Raw genomic sequence first — 6,000 nt, forward strand, 5'->3', positions numbered from 1 at the left:
CCGGGCTCCGGCCGAGACAAAGGCGCCCGGCGCCGGGGGCTGCTCGCGCCCCCGCCCGGGCGGCGCGACCCGGTCCGGCCGCCCTTCCCGCCCGCCGCCATTACCGGGCTTGGGAGTTCTCCTCCCGCAGAGCCCCTCGCGGCCAGCTCCTCCCTCCAGGCCGGGCCCCACTTACCTGTGGGCGGAGAGCGCGCCTCGGACCCCGGTCCTGGCTCAAACGCGCTCCGTCGCCGCCGCCAACCCCCGCCACCGCGGGCAGCGCCGCCGCCTCTTCCCCGTGCCGACACCAACGGGACACCCTGGGCCGCCGCCGCCGCCGCTCGAGAGCGCGCCCCGCAACGGCCGCCCCGGTTCCCCCCTGGCCGCCGCTGCCGTTTCGCGCGTCCTCGAGCCCGCCGCGCGCTCCCGCTAAATACCACACACTGCGGCGGCCGCCATGAGGAGGCGCGGCCCCGCGCGCCGGCGGCCCAGAGAGGGCGGGGCTTCCCGCGGGCGCGCAGGCGCTGAGGCTCTCGCGCGGAAGGCTGAGAGTTTTGCAAGCATCCGAGGGTGGCAGTTAGAGCCCGGGCTCCTCGGCTACTGTTGCTGTGACTGAACACCTCGCGAGCCACAAACGCTGGCATATCGCGCTCTTGCCCGCAACCGTCCTCTCCCGGGGAGGAGCGGGCGCTCGCCTGCCGCGTCAGGGACCCCGGCTGCGCGACCCCCGCGGGGCTTTGTTTCGCGGCCCAAGGGGTCGTCCCGCGACCCGGCCCCGCTATCTACCACCCCTCCTGTTTTGTTTGCTGGTTTCACGTAATGCCTCCTCCGGCCCTTCCCAACTCCACTCTTTCCCAAAGGAAGAAGAAGCCGGCTGCCTTGGCCGCCGACGTGGGACCCCACGCCTAACGGGGAAGAGGTCCAAGACGCTTCCTTAGCTTTGAGCTGCTCTTCAGCAAAACCGGAACGAGTTACAAAAGCTTATTTTAGCTGAAGAGTGGGTAGTGGCACGCCCTTCACCGTGTCCTCCTCTGGAAACTAAATGAGATTCTGGGTCTTTACATAAAAAATAAAAAGAAAATGTCATTCACGGTTCTTGACGGGTACAAGGTATATATCAGAGCAAACGCCAGTGTCAGACCTTTACAAACTCTGGATTTCCATGTAAGAGCCTCCATAAAGGTAGTATTCTGTGTGAAAACAAAAAGGTACTTTTTATATGAGATTTTAGAAACCGCCAGGGAATAGTCTCCCATTATGTTCAAGTTCCCTACCAATAGAAAATCAAAAAGATTTCCCATTTAAAAAAGATGGGAGGGGGCTTCCCTTGTGGTGCAGTGGTTGAGAGTCCGCCTGCCAATGCAGGGGACACGGGTTCGAGCCCTGGTCCGGGAAGATCCCACATGCTGTGGAGCAACTAAACCCGCGCGCCACAACTGCTGAGCCTGCGCTCTAGAGCCCTCGAGCCACAACTACTGAAGCCCACGTGTCTAGAGCCTGTGCTCCACAACAAGACAAGACACTGCAATGAGAAGCCCACACACCGCAACGAAGAGTAGCCCCTGCTTGCCGCAACTAGAGAAAGCCCACGCGCAGCAACCAAGAACCAACGCAGCCAAAAGTAAATAAATAAACAAATAAATTAAAAAAAAAAAAAAGATGGGAGGGCTTCCCTGGTGGCGCAGTGGTTAAGAATCCGCCCAGGGGACACAGGTTCGAGCCCTGGTCCGGGAAGATCCCACATGCTGTGGAGCAACTAAACCCGCGCGCCACAACTGCTGAGCCTGCGCATTAGAGCTCGCGAGCCACAACTGCTGAAGCCTGAGCGCCTAGAGCCCGTGCTCTGCAACATGAGAAGCCACCGCAATGAGAAGCCTGAGCACCGCTACGAAGAGTAGCCCTTGCTCACCGCAGCTAGAATAGGCCCCGTGCGCAGCAACGAAAACCCAGCACAGCCAAAAATAAATAAATAAATATTTTGTAAAAAGGGAAATTTTTATGCAAGCACTCCACTGAAAACACACTCAAAAGTTTCTGCTTGAAAGCCAGAGGCACACAAAGTTCTCTTAGGTACTAACGCAAGCTGCTAATTTCCAGCTTCCCCCCAAAAACTTGTAGACTGTGTCTGTGTTGATACTTCTGTTCTCAACCTAGTACTTTGCCTATTGTGGCTGCTCTCTTCCTCTGGGACCATTAGCACAGTGTTTCTTGAGATTGGGAAAGTAAAAAACCAGGACTTAACCCAGGACTTAGGAAGGAGGTGGTAGGTCACTCCCCACAGTCCCTGCCCCGCCCACCCCACCCCACCCTACCCCACCCCACCCCTGCTTGGGGTGGGGCAGAGGTGTGTCTTCCTAGCAGATTCTCTGGAGTCACAGAGAACAGGGCCTAGTAAAGGAATTAATGAGGAAAACCAAGAAAGGTTCTTTTTCAGCAGTTATTTTGAGGTTTGTCAATTTCAATTCAATTAAGGCAAAACTGGACATTATAAGATGGTATACCGTACATATTTTTAAGGTATAAGGTAGAACTTAATAAACTAAATCAAAAAGGTAGACATGAATGGAATACTACTCAGCCATAAAAGAGTGAAATAATGCCATTTGCAGCAACATGGATGGACATAGGGATTATCATACTAAGTGAAGTAAGTCAGAAAGAGAAAGACAAACACCATATGATATCACTTTTATGTGGAATCTAAAATATGACACAAATGAACTTATCTATGAAACAGAAACAGACTCGCAAACATAGAGAACAGACTTGTGGTTGCCAAGGGGGAGGTGTGGTGGTGGAAGGATGGATTGGGAGTTTGGGACTAGCAGATGCAAACTATTATATATAGAATGGATTAAACAACAGGGTCCTACTGTATAGCACAGGGAACTATATTCAATATCCTGTGATAAACCACAGTGGAAAAGAATATGAAAAAAATATCTTTATGTATAACTGAATTGCTTTGCTGTACAGCAGAAATTAACATTATAAATCAACTATACTTCAATAAAATAATTTTTTTTAAAAATGAGGGAAGTGGGCTTCCCTGGTGGCGTGGTGGTTGAGAATCTGCCTGCTAATGCAGGGGACATGGGTTCGAGCCCTGGTCTGGGAGGATCCCACATGCCGCGGAGCAACTAGGCCCATGAGCCACAACTACTGAGCCTGCGCGTCTGGAGCCTGTGCTCCGCAACAAGAGAGGCCGCGATAGTGAGAGGCCCGCGCACCGCGATGAAGAGTGGCCCCCGCTTGCTGCAACTAGAGAAAGCCCTCGCACAGAAACGAAGACCCAACACAGCCAAAAATAAATAAATAAAGATACCTCTCTATTTAAAAAAAAAAAAAAAAAAATGAGGGAAGTTTGATGGGATAATGTAAGCCAGTGGGACACGATCTCTCTACCTTTGAGAAAACTGCCTCTTTATAAAGAGAGGGCCAAGTACATTGGTCTCAAGGAAAACCTGGTATTTTCCTAGGAGCCAGACCAGAGAAAGTCCCAGATTCCCTCAGTTTTCAAACTATACTTCCCTCTCCCTTGGAGATTTGAGCTGTGTCTCATCAGAGTCCAAGGAACAGTCTACCTTTTTTAAAAAAAGGTAGACATGGGCTTCCTTGGTGGAGCAGTGGTTGAGAATCTGCCTGCCGATGCAGGGGACACGGGTTCGAGCCCTGGTATGGGAAGATCCCACATGCCGCGGAGCAACTAGGCCCGTGAGCCACAACTACTGAGCCTGCGCGTCTGGAGCCTGTGCTCCGCAACAAGAGAGGCCGCGATAGCGTAAGGCCCGCGCACTGCGATGAAGAGTGGCCCCCGCTTGCCGCAACTGGAGAAAGCCCTCGCACAGAAACGAAGACCCAACACAGCCAAAAATAAATAAATAAATAAATAATAATTAAAACAAAAAAAAGGTAGACACGAATCAAACATATGGTATATACAAAAGTACATAACATATAGTGGTGACACAGCTAAGCAGAGTTAGGTTCTAAACTCTGCCCATAAAGAAAAAAATAAGTGTAATAAAAATTACCCTTGAAAATCCTTTGAATTGCCCATAAATTACAGTGCATATTATTTTGTGGCAATCAAAATTACAAATACTATGCTTTGCCAAAATCAAATTTTGACCCCTCATATCCCCGTTCCTTCTCCCTGTTAGACCATTAATACCCATTTATCAACAGCATTTTGTCCATCTGAAAATGACACTATCTCCTTTGATGTTAGAGTACCTTATAAATTGGTGGATTCTTTGGAGCTGCAGGGGCGCCCAGGACAAAGTGTTCCTTCGAGATGCCACACGTCAGTTACGAAGTGTTGGAGATTTCACGTCACCACTCAGAAGCAACTTCTGTTTCTGGAATTCTCACACTTGCTTTTCTTGGCTTGGTTTGTGCCTGCTCTCCTGTAGAAAAGTCGAAACTACATCTCCTTCCTTCTCCCGCTTCCCTTTTATGCAAAACTAGCTCATTAGAATAATTTCATCCCCACTAATCTTACCTAGATTTGGGAGGGGCTTAATCTGATTTAGTTCATTCCTACTGAAGGTATGAATGGCTGATAGGTGTGGGTGGGACACAAGCACACTGTTATAAATTTTAAACATTTGAAGGAAAATAGCCCTACTGTGAAGTAACTAGACATCCTTTTCTGAATAAGGAAGCAACCCTTCTTCCATGACAGTTAATCTATAAAGAAGCATTTTGTAAATTCTAAAGCCAACCCAAATTGTGCTCTACTTGATGGGATTTCAGGGTGAGTGCCAAATATTTTCAGGCCATATGGGGAAAATATTTCAGGGTAGGGATCCTTCCTGGTCGCCTGAAATCACATCAAATGGCAATTTCATCTACTCCAATGGAATGTAAAGTGCTAATCCTGTAGGTGACCCATAATAAAGGCTCCAGTGATAGTAAGCGGCGTGACTTTCCTTTTTCCTACTTATGAATAAAGCAGGAGCTCATAATAGTATCTATATTTTAGGATCTTATTCGAATTCATAGTAACTCGACATTTAATATAGGTTAGAGACCAACTCATTGACATCTTCTCAAAAACAACTATTCTTTCCATGATGTCTGGAGAGATTGTACCAAAAGATGAAGTAGGAGCGAGTGGAATAAGTAGAAAGTGTTTTGACGTACTGCATTAGTCCATGATTTTTACTAATTGAATCATGTTCAAAATTGGATATCATTTCTTTCACATGGAAATTTGCTAAAAATACATACATATACATACATTCTTCCTCTCTTCCACATTCTCTTGTAACTGTTCTATAAATTAAGAGCACTCAGACACACCTATGTAGATCTTTGGACACACCAGTGTTCTTAATTTAAGAAACATGAATTCAAATTTTATATATATATGTATATATATAGATATAGATATGTGTGTGTGTATATATATATATATATATATATATAAATATAAATATAAATCTCAGATATACAAAGTTCTGGTTTTTATTTTTTTTTGGCCGCACTGCACGGCTTGTGGGATCTCAGTTCCCTGACCAGGGATCGAACCCAGGGACCCAGCAGTGGAAGTGCAAAGTCCTAACCACAGGCCCGCCAGGAAATTCCTCAGGTATACAAAATTGTAAACTCCATTTCGTCCCTCCAATACAACAATACAATGCTACAGTAACTTTCCAAATGCTCACCAAAACTCAAAGCCTTAGCCCCACTTAACATCACCCTCCCTTCTCCCAGTCACCGGTGCCCTTTTTCCAAAGCATAAATCCTGCCTTTGTTAAGTCCTTCTCCTGCTCCTGCTCTAATTGATAGCTTTCTGTATGGGTCTCTGAAATCCCTGAGTTTTTGGAAGGCCCATTTCTCAAACTTCTCTTCCATCAAGCTTCTATTAGTTCACTGACTCATTTGATGAATGTGCTAGTACCATTCAAGGCACACTGGTTGTCCTCTATACAGTCAAAGCAAGTTGTCCTTTGCATGGATTACATGCAATCCCAGATAACACCGTCAAAGCTGGCAAAACCAGTTAAGACAGTA

The 6,000-nt window shown here is 47.5% G+C and overlaps 1 protein-coding gene across 3 annotated transcripts in view; it reads right to left on the minus strand.

Moving 5' to 3' along the window:
• The window catches only part of SIAH1 (siah E3 ubiquitin protein ligase 1), a 28,794-nt gene extending 24,458 nt beyond the window's left edge, over positions 1-4,336 (minus strand). Inside the window, exon 1 of one of the 3 annotated variants that reach the window (XM_082437725.1) lies at positions 4,216-4,336. The gene's annotated coding sequence lies outside the window, so the exon portion shown is untranslated. Of the gene's footprint in view, positions 1-175; positions 495-4,215 lie in introns of those variants that run through there. The other 2 variants (XM_082437721.1, XM_082437723.1) reach the window with 2 other exon arrangements.
• Between the last annotated feature and the right edge of the window lie 1,664 nt (positions 4,337-6,000).

The sequence above is a fragment of the Balaenoptera physalus genome (genome assembly GCF_965194825.1).
Source record: "Balaenoptera physalus genome assembly, chromosome: 19".
NCBI lineage: Eukaryota > Metazoa > Chordata > Mammalia > Artiodactyla > Balaenopteridae > Balaenoptera > Balaenoptera physalus.